Below are 12814 nucleotides of genomic sequence, written 5' to 3'. Positions count from 1 at the left end.
TCCAATAATTTTGTCTTATGTCTCAATAATTCTGGACAATGCTGCACGGCGCTTGTGAGACAGCTTGCTTTGATAAAGGATGTTGCCGTCACAAAAAGTAGCCAGGGACAACTCCCCTAACCTTTAGGAACGGCATACTGCAGCAGAAGAAACGTGTCTACCCTGTTTCATAATGATGTTGACGATACCAACCCAGTGGTCTCACTGAAATGAAAGAGCGAGCCTTAAGCCATAAAAACTGCCACAGCGGGGAGTCAGAAAGAGGTGGATCAGGCCTAACTTCAGCTCTGCAGCGGACTGCAGCTGCACAGGGAGTGGAGGCGATCTGAAAATAAAAAATAAAAAAAAAACAGAGCTCACTCACTGCAAGGAAAGGTAGTACTGGACTTAAAGAAATAAAGCTTCCGCTGGAAACCAGGAAGAAGAGGAACAGCAACTTGATGCACACAGCACTGGAAGCAGCACAGCCAAAGGAAAGACACGCACCGTGCTCGATCAGTGTCCTGGGAGAGCTTTAAAAAGGGAAAAGTGCAAACTTTCAAGGACGCTTGGATGCCTTTACGAAAAAGTGTGACACAAGATATGCCCAGTGACGGCTTCAGTACATTTGTTCCACCTAATTTTGGCAAAAGCTGACCTAATGTTGCCTCTAAGTGTGAACTTGCCACTCCTCTGTTCTTCCACCACAGGACCACCTTGTCGCTCCTGGTCTCTCAGCACTCTTTTGGAAATCAATGACCCGTGTCACTTAGTCTTTTGTCTCTTTAACTGACAAAAATGTGACAAACATCTCTGCATATCAGACTGGATCTGAGAAGAGATTCTCATAGTTGTTTTTATCATGTGAATGATGTTAGTTAACTCTGCCCACCAGTACAGGTGTAAGCCACAACATGCCCCTGAAAGAGACCAGGTACCCAGGTACAGCTGCTAACAATCTAGGTTTTATATTCTTACAGACGTGTTTTGCCAATTTCATGGGTTAAAAACCAAGGAGGAATCATGCCTGTGCTCCCACAGGTTGGGCTGCCCACACAGTGGGTGCTGGCATCCTGAGGGTGGGGGTGGAGGATTGCATGAGCCTCAGCGCGGCTCTGCCTCACCATCAGGTGAAAAGACATGGCCGTCACATGGCTCTGAGGGCACATGGCTGTCTACACCCTCCCCAGGCCGTCAATGGAGTTAGCAGTAACAACAGTGGCAGTAATGGGGGAATTGGCCATACCAAATTGGAGACAAAAAGGGGGGCAAAAGGAAAAACTGCTCTGACGGGATTAGCTACGGTTAAAGTCACAAGACCATGCAGCAATGGTAAGAAATAAAAAAAAAAAAAAACAGGCCTGGGCAAGACAATTTCACCCACATGTCTCTGTGTAGTTGTCCAGTCCTGTAAGCCCTGTTAGCTCACCTGGGATGAGAGCAGCAGAGCAGCCGAGTTTGCATGATCTTACTTTTTAAATTAGCACCTTCGCTTCTGTTTACACTGCAGGTCAGTCTGAGAGAATGTGCGGCAGTCTGCTGGAATTCACTGTGAGCAGCGTGACTGAACCGTAATACCATACTGTAATTACTATACTGTAATGCCAGATAATGTTCTCAAATGTTACACATCCATGGGAATTCATCCGTTTCTGTGCTATAAAAAAGTCAAATGAAATTCTTGTTTGTCAAAAAAAAATGCCCATAACTTCCAGAGCTTTTTGTGGACTGCCTGTTAAACAGACTGTAGGACTGAGCAGCTGCTGATGGTTTCAGTGTATATCACATCATAATCTAGATGCCTGTTCTCAGCAGCACTGGTGGATGTCCCATTGGTTTTCACTGCATTTCACTATCACTAATGTTGCATGTCAGCAGTGAGGTTTGCTGAAAGTGACTGTAAAATGACAGCAGGCACAGCAGTGAAGAAATGCCCCCCCCCCCCCAACACACACACACACACACACACACACACACTCACAAAAAGCCTACAACCTACCCACTAACTACCTATGCTGACCTCAATCACCGATCTTATCACTTCCTCGTGTTGCACACACACTGGCGTCGTTTCCTTCTGCTTGTTCAAATTTATCTATGTTAATGGTGCTGTATAAAATGCACGCTTATCTGTGAAGACATTTGTGTTGCGCAGAATTTGCCAGAAAACGAGACACAACGCAGCAGCTTCATTAGCCGGGGCTGATATGCAGATATGCGAGGATAAGCCGCAGATACTGTGTGATAAAGGGTTGAGTACAGCAGGCGTCTTAGGCCGAGCGTGCTTGCTGCTGCTACCACGGTGGTCCACCTCCCTCCTTCACAGCCTGCCCTGCAATTAATGACACACAGTGAATCCCCCCCACCAACTTGTATTTGTGCGTTTGTTTGTATCTATGTATGGGACTGTGTTTGTGTGCGCTTGCATGTATGAGAGACAGCTAATTTTCTTGACTGTGCACCAGAAGGATAACCACTGAATTTGTATTCAGTAATGAGACGGGGGCCTGGGAATGATGGTGAATTTGTAAGCATGCACCATCTCCCATAATTCCATTTAGTAGCCCTGTACACGCTTATACATGCAGGTGGTAGTTACGGCGGCCCCCCCTGCCCTCAGCTCTCATCAGGCTCACACATCTCCAAAGAAACCAAGGGCAGGAGAGGAGGAGATATTGCAAATCACATTATAGGACATGAAATTAATCCACCCAAACATTTGGCCTTCACACAGTTTAACCTTGAAACTGCTTTTTACTCCCTTGCACTAGTACTTCAGAAACCCCCCTCCCACCCCCACTCCACCTCCATCACACCCAAAAGAACGAGTCTGACATTACAACAATAGCTCTGCCGAGGTAATTATTCAATAGGATCCTTCACCGTACTGATGATACGTTGTAATTTCATTTCACTTACGTCTGTTTCATAATGTAATACACAATTGAGCAGGGGGCACTTTACGTCCCAAAAGACCACTTCCTCCTTAAGATAATAAAAGCCTTTTGTGCTTGCCTTTCAGAAATCCTTGGTGGATTATGCGAGTGTGGATTCAGGAGCACATCAATTAATATGCATTAAATGAAAGAGTATTAAGTTGTAAGAAAATAATTAATAAGTCTAATTGCTGTGCTGCTGCTTTGCCCAGTAACATCATACCTTAATGCTAACAGGACTGCCTGACACCGTCTACAGGGGCCAAAGTACAAGTGTCACTTGACCTTTTACATGGCTGAAGGACGCTGCACTTCCACTTTATTACATGGTCACCTCGCTCTCCCCTGATACTAATGCAGAGTGGTAGAAGATAAAAAGCCCAGAGTGACTGTTACATCCAATCCAACAGCAGCAGAGAACTTCCAATCCGCTCACCAGCACAGAAACCACACGAGGTTCGACTGTACTAGTTTCATGCAGCATAAAATACATCTGTTTGTGTTAGAGAATACTGTAGATCTCTTATGCCAGCCCTATCGCTGGATCTCCTCCCTTTGTACGGTGCAGAGAATAGCTCTGGTACAGGGTTCCACTTTCCCCCCCGTTACCATGAAAAAGACATCCACGGCTCCAATTATCCTTTACCCCTGTGTAGCTCCACAAAACACAATCGCTGCCACTGTCAATGAAATTATAGCAATGGGGGAGTAAGAGATGACAGGGGAAAAAAAAAATCTTACAGCACCCCCCCCTCCACACACACACATACACATACACACTCTTCCGTGTGCTGAAAAACAAAGATGCAGAAAGCCTCAGGAGAACAGAAAGCAAAGAAATGGGAATGACAAGCAAAATGTTTCTTTGAGATATCTTTCCAATATACCATTTCTAAAGGTTAGAGGAGTTTTGAAGCCATGAGAGAGCAGCTCCGGCTGACTGATGACGCCTTCAGTCGCTGTGAGTGGTGAAGATACTGAGTAGTTTCCACTGCAGCGCTGTTTTAAACTTATTCCCTTTGACCGAGAGTGATCCGCTGCAAGAATTACTGTCTTGATCAGTTTACAGTTCTACCTCCATGTTTTTCTTTCTTTTTTTTTTTTTTTTTTTTTTCAAAAATTACTCTGGCTTTCAGCTAAATCAATCTTGCCTTTGGTTGGAGATAATGAGCATGTTGTACCAGGCTTCAAATGAACACCGTTGCTCCGGGGCTCCTCAGCTCAACACAGTCACATCATGCAGACACTTTTGAGGAAGGCAGAAAAGAGAGGAGAAGTCTCAGCCTTCAGAGACCAATTAAAAACACATATTCAAATTGACCTAAAAGAAGCACAGTGAGGCATTCATTTACAGCGCTGCCCCACGTCCCCACAGCTTCACTCACTATCAAGTTCATCCCAATTGTTCTCAACTCTGACAAACAAACAATCTCAACAGAGTGGAAAGACTTGGGGGAAAAAAAAAAAAATACATATATAATCTGTCTCATCTCTGCAGGATCAAAGGCTATATCAAGAGGTAGTGAGAACACAGAGATATACAAATTTTCACACAACATGCGCTCACTTTCATTCAAAGGACACGCAGGCAGGATTTACCGGCTCTGTAGCGCAGTATGCATACATTAGATGATCCTTATTAAAGACGGTGGTGTATATTAGATCATTATCGTTACCATCTCTGCCACAAGAAAGGCTTGCTTTAAAGAACATAACTGCAAAGAAGACAGAGGCATTTGCTTTCTCTATTGCCTCCACAATGCTGTAAATATTCAAACTGACAAAAAATATTAAATTTACAACAATATAAAAGCAGCATATCTTCATATTCAAGGGGTTGGAACAAGCAAATGTTTGTTATTTTAGGCTGATGAATGACAAATTAATCAATTAGCAAAGTGGTAGATTCATTTTCAGCCGGTCGACTAATTTGAGCAATGAAACCTATTAAAAAGGACAAACTTGAAAATGAAAAGAGATGTTCAGGCAGCTCTCCAGCACAGCACCAGTCAGAATTTCATCCATGACATATTTGGAACCACAGCCCAGCGGGTATGCAGTGACTCTGAAACATGCTCCGTCTCGCTTCCACAGCACTTCCAGGGAAGCTGTTCCCATAAATCCCCTCTAATGGTCGCTGGCGAGGGAACTTTTTAACACAGAACTTAGCAGCCACTGTTATTCACCCGTAGAGCGAGAGTCTCGGGATGATGGATGGTAATAAATATTGCACGGGGCTAACAGAGGTCCCCTCAGAGACGTTCAATTGCCTTGAGTGATAGGGTGCTGCTCGGCAACACGGGAGAGGATGGCAGAGGGCAGGCTCTTCACGGGGTCGACTAACTGAGTCTGTTCAATTTCCTCTCGGGAAGCGCGACGGTCCTCGTTCTAAATTATAACTGTCTCACAATGGGGGAAGGTAAGAGGGGGAAAAAAAGAGGGGTGTTTCTTCCAAAAAATGTTGCTATCTCAACTTATGTATGGCAAGTTTGTTGGTTATGAATGAAGAATTGATTGTCTGGAGGAAGAAAAAAAAAAAAACCTGCGACCAGTAATGATTGTGAATGTACCTGGCATGTGAGGAGGAAGAACACTGCTCAGTGTTGTGGCCACTTTTCTGCTGCACTTGTGACTGGAGCAGTTTAATGGAGCTTTCTGACAAGGGAGCTCTGTTGTGCCGAGCTGCCCACCATCTTAACTGCTTCCTTGACAATGGCCGACAACAGAGCAGATGTACAAGCTGCACACATCTGTAGTGGCCTTATATTCCTTCAGGCGTGCCCCTCCACCCCCCCCCCCCCCCCCCCCCCCCCCCCACCCACCCACCCACCCCCACAAACCCTCCCTTTCCTCAGCCAATACATAAGACAGACAAAGAGCTGCTTTACCAAGGTCACCACCTATTCAGCTTGCTGCAATCAAATAAATTAACTTTGCTATATTGCAACTAACTAACATAAAACAGTCCAAGCTCTAAAATAAGATTGCTTTTTTTTTTTTTATTTACTGCCCTGGGAGGATAGAAATCGTCTGAGGAAACAAGAAAAAAAAAAAAAGAGTGACAATGATGTTTTTAATAAGAAATTAAGATAACTCCAGTTCTTCATTAATCCAACAAGTGTCCTGTTGTCATATTTTCACAGTAATCAGTGAATTAATTAGCCCAATAATGTATAAGAATACTTTAGAGTGTGTAATTAACAAGTTAACACAAGGCAATTAGCAGCTCATTCATACACTTACAGCACCTAATGGTGGCTGTAAACATAAGATGCACTTTCCTGACTAATTTTTAAAGTTAACACAGTCAGCTACAGTGCTAAATCTCCCACTGTAAATATCAGCTCTGTGACTATAAACAAGACAAATTCACTTGAGTAAAATGCAGCAACGTGTCCAGGAGTGAGAGCTACAGAAAGCAGTCTATTATTCCCCTCCAGTGGTTCTCAGAAAAGTCACATCCTGGAGGGGGGGGGGGGGGGGGGGGGGTGATCATGATGGGGGATCATCCCCAGAAACATGTGGATCTGGGGGAGTTTAACTTGCATCTTGCCAGAGACTGTACAAGGACGACCACTTTTTTCTTTGCAAGTTTCTAACCCCACACTGCACAATGTTTGCCCACCTGCAGATCTGAAACTCCACATTACGCCACAAAATCCTTTCAGGTGGGATTCCTCTGGGGGCAAAATGTCATCACATCAGCACATGGTGTTTGATCCACTGCTTTTATCGTTTGTGTGTCCCTGTGATGAAAGAAAGTTTAGGGAGCCTCTGATGCTCTGCAGCAGCTTCCTTTAAAACTCCTCTGGAGGAGTCTTAAAATTAGGCTAAAGCACATAAATGTAAAAGGTCAGTGACATTGTGATGCTGCTAGGACAGCAGATGTGCTCCATTGTAATGACTTGGGGGGGGGCGGGGGGGGTGCACAGGCTAAGCAGCAAGCAGCGCTGAAGATTACACAGGATGACGTCTTTCACAACACTATTTTGTCTACAAAAACTCAGTCAGTCGGGTCAAGTGTGAGGTATTAGAGGATTTCTGCGCAAATAGCCTCACTGGAAAGCACACACACACACACACACACACACACACACAACTCCACGACCACACAGCACACACTCTAATAATGCACTTCCTATTTTCTTTTAACCGACACACACACACACACACACACTCCGAGCGGGGTCTCGCTGTGTGCAAAAACAATGTAGCCCTCGTCTCCGCCGAGCACCCTCTGCAAACGTAGAGGTGGAGGGACACCAGCGGCAGCGTCGGAGTGCAAACGCGGGATGTTGGTGCCCACATCAGACAGTTAGAGCAGGTTTTACGTGGTCAGGGATAATGTCCCCGTGTGTAGGCTGCAGCCCACCCGACCATTCCCCATCTTCATGGCGCAGTAAGGTGGACACACATGGTCAGAGCTGTATGCGGACCTGAAACCCCGACGGCAAGCCAGCCCCCCCCCCCCCCCAAAAAAAAAAAAAAAAAAAACAAAAAAAACTGGACAAAACGCGAAAAGCGGTGCTGCGGGTTGCCCCTGTAATGCGGTCTTACCTGGATGAATGATGTCTGATCGCAAGTTGAGAAGCCGACTTTTCAGGCGCACGTCGGCGGCGGCGGCGGCAGCATCGTCCGCTTCGGCGAGAAATGTTTCATGGGAAGATTTGGAGTAATTCTGCTTCCACCTTATTAATCCTCCGAGCGCGCTACAAAAGCGGCTTCTTCTTCTTCTTCCTCTTCTTTTTTTTTTTTTTTTTTTTTTTTTGGAAGAAACGACCGGATAGAGAGGAGTGAGGAGCTACCAGGGCAGAGGCTACAATGTGTGGATACGCGTCCTTGTTTATTAAAATACGGCCGAGCGTGAACGCCGAGTAGGTGTCTGTCTAACTGTTTCACTGCTTTATTTTTCTCTCCCTCCCTCTCTCTCTCTCTCTCCCCCTCTCTCTCTTTGGCTGTAGTCACACTGTCTAACTCTCCTTTTTTTTTTTTTTTTTTTTTTTTTATCAAGGCGGGGTCTTGGGTCGTTTAAACCAATGACATAAACCAAGAAGAAGAAGAGGCCCGCCCCCCTCCCCACCTCCTCCTCCTCCTCCACCACCACCACCACCACTACACACACACACACACACACACACACACACACAAACACACACTTTCTGCTCACATGTTCAGCAAAAATGATGTGGTCAAATTGGAAATCTTGGTTTTCTACTGAGACATGTCTTTTGGAAAATCATCCTGCAGGGTCAGTTCACCCAAATTGCATAATATTTTCTGACTTAACCCGATTTCATGTATTAAAGCTTTCTGCCAGCAACACAAGAAAATAGAGGTAAATGGATTTTTATTTGTGGTGTTCACAGAAACTATCACATTTTTTCAAACTGTTAAACAGTTGACAATGAGGTCTTTGGATTGTTATATAGCATGAGGGACTTTTTTTTTTTTTTTTTTTTACTGAAAGACATGTTGCCGTTAAGTTTTTCAAATGTAATCTTTCCGTCCTTTAAAGCTGCAATAATCAGTGTTTTGTACAGTAACAATGGGCTGAAAGACTATGTGCAATCTGACTTGTGGCTCTTGTGGTGACAAACCCCCAGAAAATGATCCCCCGTTCTCAAATTCCCTTCAGCTCCAGTGAGCATTTTTATTGTCTTTAAGCTTGTTGTTCGGTTTTACAGCCTTTTTCTTTTGAAATACTATGTTTTTTTGCTTTTTGTCCTCGTGAACACAGGATTGTTAAAGTCACTGTTTCTTTTTTGTTTCTTAATTTCTTGGCCACCGTGACACCGCCTGCTTTACCTCTCTAGCATCAACCATCAGATAAGCAAGTTAGCAACTAGCAAATGTGACAACATAAAACAGTTAAGGCAGGTTTATTCAGCACAAACATATAATTCCTCTCACCTCCATTGTACTGCAGTGGCATCGGAAATCTCAGAAACGTCTTTTGACATAAAACCAAAACTTTTTTCATGGACATAACACCTCTGGGGCAACTGTAAAAGACGCCATTTGGTAAGTTGTGCGAATTAAAACTTTAACCAATCCAGATCACAAAAACTCACAAGCCTGACACACGTGAATAGTATAAAAACAAAACTCAAAAACTGAGCAAATAAAACAAAAACTGTTTGCACGACCAGATAAAAGTGTAGGGCGAAGTCTGTGGGATCTGGCTAAACAGACACTTTAATAGGCTTATAATGTCCCCACATGGAATTATGTATGTCAGTAGAGCTCAAGTCCCCAGTTAATATATAATTTATGGTGTAGCTTTAATATAATGCTCAGATGTTATAGGGTCCTGTACAAGCCTGTGATATTAGTGTTTCAGTCCTCTAAATTGTACAGATAATTAATGGTTCTCCTATGACTCGATCACACTGCTGCTGAATGAAAGCTTGTAAAATAACACAGCCGAGTTAGTAAAAGGTGAGTGTGAGCCGTGTAGTTGTAAGGAGATATGTAGGCTACTCACATTTTCTGCGTTTGGCAAGTTCATGTCCAGGGAGCTGTCTTCACAGAACATGGGTTGTACGAGTCTCAGCGGCCTGATATTGATTATGCCAGGAGTTCCTTTGATTTCTCTACAGTGATTATGCTGCTAGCAGTGCTGTATTTCTGTAAAGGCAGACAGCTTAATTTAGTAATACTAAATATTGTTGTTTTAGTTTTAACTCATTAGATCTTAATTAACTCATCAGGATTTGTAAGGCAGGTCAAGGATGATCATTAGGATCTGTCAGTGTCAGCTGGTGACTATTCTACAGCTTTTAAATCGTCAGACTCTTCAAACCTTGTGGTAACACTCAACAACCACAGGCTCCTCTAACTGACTAAGTGACCTGAAGGATCTGAAAAGGAAGCTAATTGATACCTATAAAGCAACGGAGGCTATATATAGATATCAAAGTGCTTCCAGCTTCAAATATCCACTGTCCAGAATGTCACTAAGAAAAAGGCAGTTAAAGGGTAACTGCTCAGGTCAAGTCTAAGAAAAGTTTCTGATAAAACTGTGCATCCACTGGGCAGAGCGGCAGAGGAAAACCCAAACATGGCTGCAAAGGACTGGCTGGAAGGTTTAGCCGACAAAGGAGTGGTGGTGCCACCAAGTCATCAGAGGGAAACCTGACCTGCAATCACAAAGGTCACTGTAGTGTAAGCAAAGCAACATCTGGATAAGTCCTTTCTGGAACCAAGCGTCGTGTCACAAACATGACAGGAGGTGTGTGTGGAGGGAAAAAGGAGCAGAGAGAAGAACGGATTCCACTGAATATCAGCAAATCCTGTATGACACTTTGCTGCAGGGCTTGTATTTACTTTTCTTCACTTCAAGAATCAACAAAATATGGAATTAGCCCAGGGGTGGCCCAAATGTTTGCATACAACTCTGAAGTGTTACTGTGTTGAACATGCTGGACTCATCCTTGTACCATTGATTTGGCAGGACAAAGCATGTGACACCTCCCCCAGTGCTTTGTGAATGCATGGGGTCACGGATGACATCACATGCCTGGTTTTACTGTCTCTTTTAGGGACTTGTTGCACAAAGAACAAGCATTGATCCACATCATTACATTAATCCATGAAGAGTTTGCCACTTATACACATTTGGATGAGCCCCCCCCCCCCTCCCCCCCTCCAAACCCACTACAGATTCAACACCACAGCAGCTTTCAACATTTCATTTTCAATCTCATTTCTGCACTTTGCGTGGAGACTCCGTGAGGTCTCGTAAATGGCAGCAGATTGTGTGAAGTGGCGGTCAGGGTGCTCAGTGAGCTCGATTATCTATATCCCATTTTCCACTTTTCATTTCTTTACTGTGCCTGGCCTCCATATGCTCCGTTTATTGATCTGTCCATCAGCTATTGTCCACCTCTGGTCAGAGCACTAGTTAGATGTATGTGTGTGTGTGTGTGTGTGTGTGTGTGTGTGTGTGTGGGGTGGGGATGGGGGGGGGGTGTGTCCTGCATACAGAACAAAAAAGACAACCAACCCCTCAATGGGATAATTATGCAGAAAATGGATGTGGTGAAATTGTGCTCTTGAATCTTACAGCCATGATTTTATTGGTGTTTGGGATTGATTGTATATTGTTTACAAAGACTGGTGATTTCAGACACTCTGTGTTCACATAAGAAGCCCTGATCAAGTGAGTAAAGATAGCTTTTATGTGAGGGCAACAACATTTAGATGACATTTAACGCACCCTCCTCTTAAGCATTGTAAAAACAGAGCACATGTTCTGAAACACAAGAGAAACTAATGTAATCCATGTGAAGGAAAAAAAAAGAGGAAATCTCCACTCCCACTGCTCATATGCTCTCTGAGAATATTCTGTTTTCTCAAGTAAGATCTGGAGTTAAATCAAAGCCAGCAATAATACTTTATTCTCTTATAATTTTCAACTAAAGAATCAGCCTTTTCACCTGCTTTACTTTAAGCCGTATATCAAAGAACCGATGATCATAAAGAGTACAGATTTCTTTTTAAACAACACTGTCAGCAAACTAGAACGTGCTTTATTTACATTATTAACATGCAAAACCATAGTTGGATGTGCCCTGCAGTCCACATTCAATCCACTGCTGCAACAACATAAAACATCTCAGTGGAGATTGAGAAGAGTCTTGAGTGTCGAAGGGATTTGTGGCATCCTATTAGAAGAGGAGGTATGGGTTCAGTGTAACGCCGTATCAGACCTTCTCATTTTGAACTCTGACCCTCATCTCCATACTCACAAATTCACAGGCAGGAGTTCACAGGAAGTCTCTGAGGAGAGCTGTGCAACACACTATCCACACTGCGGTCTCTGAAGACACACATCTATCAATCTCCAGATGAATAATTGAAGGCACACAACCTCCTCCATGTTTGTTACATGGGCTGGAATTAGTGGCTGCTCCGGAGTACAAGGACCATGTTGCATTAGAATTCGAGGGGCGAATTTGTTCAGATTTTGATGTTTTGCACACACTATGTAGCTTAGTCATTTTTTTTGTTTTTTTTTTGTCAGTTCCCCTCTTATACCTCAGTTGCTTTCCCTTGGCTCTCTGCTCCCACCCTGCAAAATCTTGCAGGGTTTCTGCAAAAACCCTGCAAAATCTTGCAGGGTTCCCCCCCCCCCCCGATCATGCACTATTTTGTCGCGCCAGGTCATAGCCATATTTTCCATTTCTTGGTAAGGTAGAACAATTTAATTTCTCAGGTTTTTGGTTAAATTAGTTTAAAAAAAAGAAGAACATATCCACAACATTATAGGGCACAGAAATGAATGTGTAACTCCTGTATCACTCCTCTTCCTCGGTGTCACAGCATGTCCCAGCGATGCCTCCCCCCACAGTGGTGCAGCATTCGAGGTTGTTGCAGAGGTCAGTGTGCCACAATGACTCCATCTCCCCTGCTCAGAGGCTGAAACATGCCCAGCATGCATGAAGGCTACACACACACACACACACACACACACACACACACCGTCTACTCCTTTTTTGGCTAATGAGGACGCAGGGCCTCACCGTGCAGGGATAAAGAGGGGGCGAATGGCTCAGACCCCCAATGGGTCCGCTTGAACTTGTGAAATAGGATTGACACCACACTCAAAATGAGCTCCCACCATGTCGGAACAGCAGACTGAAGCCCCCCAGGAGGCTAAGTTGAATCAATTCTCCTAATGATGTTTGTAATTTGGGAGGCTAATGACATGCACTATGAACTGGAAGATTATGTCGTGGAGATGTCTCTCAGAGTCAAGTGTTAGAATAAATGCCTCAGAGAAACATCGCAAACATAGACAGAAGGTGGAGACAGGTATTCAAATCCTACAGATACAGTACTGAAGATGTTGGGACCTTGATGCAAAATGCAAGACTATTCATACAAACATACATACA

The 12814-nt window shown here is 44.0% G+C and overlaps 1 protein-coding gene across 2 annotated transcripts in view; it reads right to left on the bottom strand.

The window, feature by feature from the left end:
• ctbp2l (C-terminal binding protein 2, like) overlaps positions 1–7862 on the bottom strand; it is an 89060-nt gene extending 81198 nt beyond the window's left edge. The window contains exon 1 of one of the 2 annotated variants that reach the window (XM_071462561.1): positions 7473–7862. The gene's annotated coding sequence lies outside the window, so the exon portion shown is untranslated. The remainder of the gene's footprint in view (positions 1–7472) is intronic. The other variant, XM_071462563.1, reaches the window with a different exon arrangement.
• Positions 7863–12814: the final 4952 nt, after the last annotated feature.

The sequence above is a fragment of the Trachinotus anak genome, unplaced genomic scaffold, assembly GCF_046630095.1.
Source record: "Trachinotus anak isolate AG129_WGS33_773 ecotype Australia unplaced genomic scaffold, CSIRO_AGI_Tana_v1 ptg000025l, whole genome shotgun sequence".
In the NCBI taxonomy this organism is placed as follows: Eukaryota; Metazoa; Chordata; class Actinopteri; order Carangiformes; family Carangidae; genus Trachinotus; species Trachinotus anak.
The sequence above is the reverse complement of the archived record's forward strand: the minus strand, read 5'-3'. Positions and strand labels throughout refer to the sequence as shown.